We start from the raw sequence: 1,447 nt of genomic DNA on the forward strand, positions 1-1,447 counted from the left end.
TCTACTTTTCACTCTGTAGACCAAGATGGCAGACTATATCAGCCTTTGTGGAATGTGACCTTGTATTGCTTTGCCCTACTCTGCTCTGCTCTGCTCTGCTCTGCTCAACTTAACAGACGTGTTTTTGCTTTTGTTTATGATTTTTGCTTGCTTGCTCGCTCGCTCCCATGACTTGACTGTGGTTTCCCTTTCTATTACAGCACGGTGACCAGACTGCCTTGGGGTAATCAGAAAGGAGGCCAGAAGCAGTCTTTTTTCTGACGCACTGAGACTACATACCAGCAGATTTGGAGGAAAAGATATCCCTCTCTCCCTCCCTCCCTCCCTCCCTCCCTCCCTCCCTCCCTCCCTCCCTCCCTCCCTCCTTTGACCCATTTTCCCTCTTTCCCGATACACTCAATAAATTTAAAGTAAATCAATGAATCAAGTCTCTAGTAATTTATTTGTTGGGATTTATTTGTTGGAAATTATCCCTCCACACCTTCGCCCCTCCCCCCACCACTCGAGGATGTCTCCCTCGGGGGGGGGGGCGGGGGGGTTGGGTGGACTCGTGTAGGCATACCTCTCCTCCCTTGGCTTTCCGGTCCACTTCGCTCCAGCATACCTAACTCTTTGGAAATGGTAATAGAGTTCATGACACACCCTCACAGAGAGAGGAAGAGTCCGATCGTTCACTGATTCGCTCTCAGCCAGCCTCGCCCTGACAGCTCAGGCATGTCTAAATCCGAATGTGGGCAATATTTACATGACTTGACTTGGTGCTTCTAACTTTTTCTCTCTCTTTTTTTTTTTCTTCTTTAGTATTTTTTTCTTTACCCTACAAACAGCACACTGCAGCTGTCTTCGGACACACAGCAGATCGATCCCATAACAGAGGGTTGTGAGCCACCATGGGAATAGAACTCAGGACCTCTGGAAGAACACAGTCAGAACTCTTAACTGCTGACTCCATTATTTCCGATTAATGTTTAATGTTTATTTTATTTTATTTTATTTTATTTTATTTTATTTTCGGAGCTGGGGACCGAACCCAGGGCCTTGTGCTTCCTAGGCAAGCGCTCTACCACTGAGCTAAATCCCCAACCCCAATGTTTAATGTTTAAATAAATAAACCTTGTAAAGAAATTAAGCATCTTAAAACCATAGGCATGTGCATCCCCTCCTCATTCGTTCATTCCCTCGCTCATTCATTCATTCATTCAGACAGACAGACAGACAGACAGACAGACAGACAGACAGACAGACAGACAGCAACCAAAGTCTAGCCTTTAACAAAGCAAGAAAGCATACCCTGCGGGACGCACAGATGAATTCCTGAGGCTTACCCTGCAGAGCTTACATGAGGCTTAGTAAAGGACTGACCTGTCAACAGCTACCTACATACGTTGAAAAGTCTACCTGGTATTGACGGATGATGACAAACTGTATGTGTGATACAAAACTGTAT

This window comes from Rattus norvegicus, unplaced genomic scaffold (genome assembly GCF_021556685.1).
Source record: "Rattus norvegicus strain SHRSP/BbbUtx unplaced genomic scaffold, alternate assembly SHRSP_T2T unassigned-0000189, whole genome shotgun sequence".
In the NCBI taxonomy this organism is placed as follows: Eukaryota; Metazoa; Chordata; class Mammalia; order Rodentia; family Muridae; genus Rattus; species Rattus norvegicus.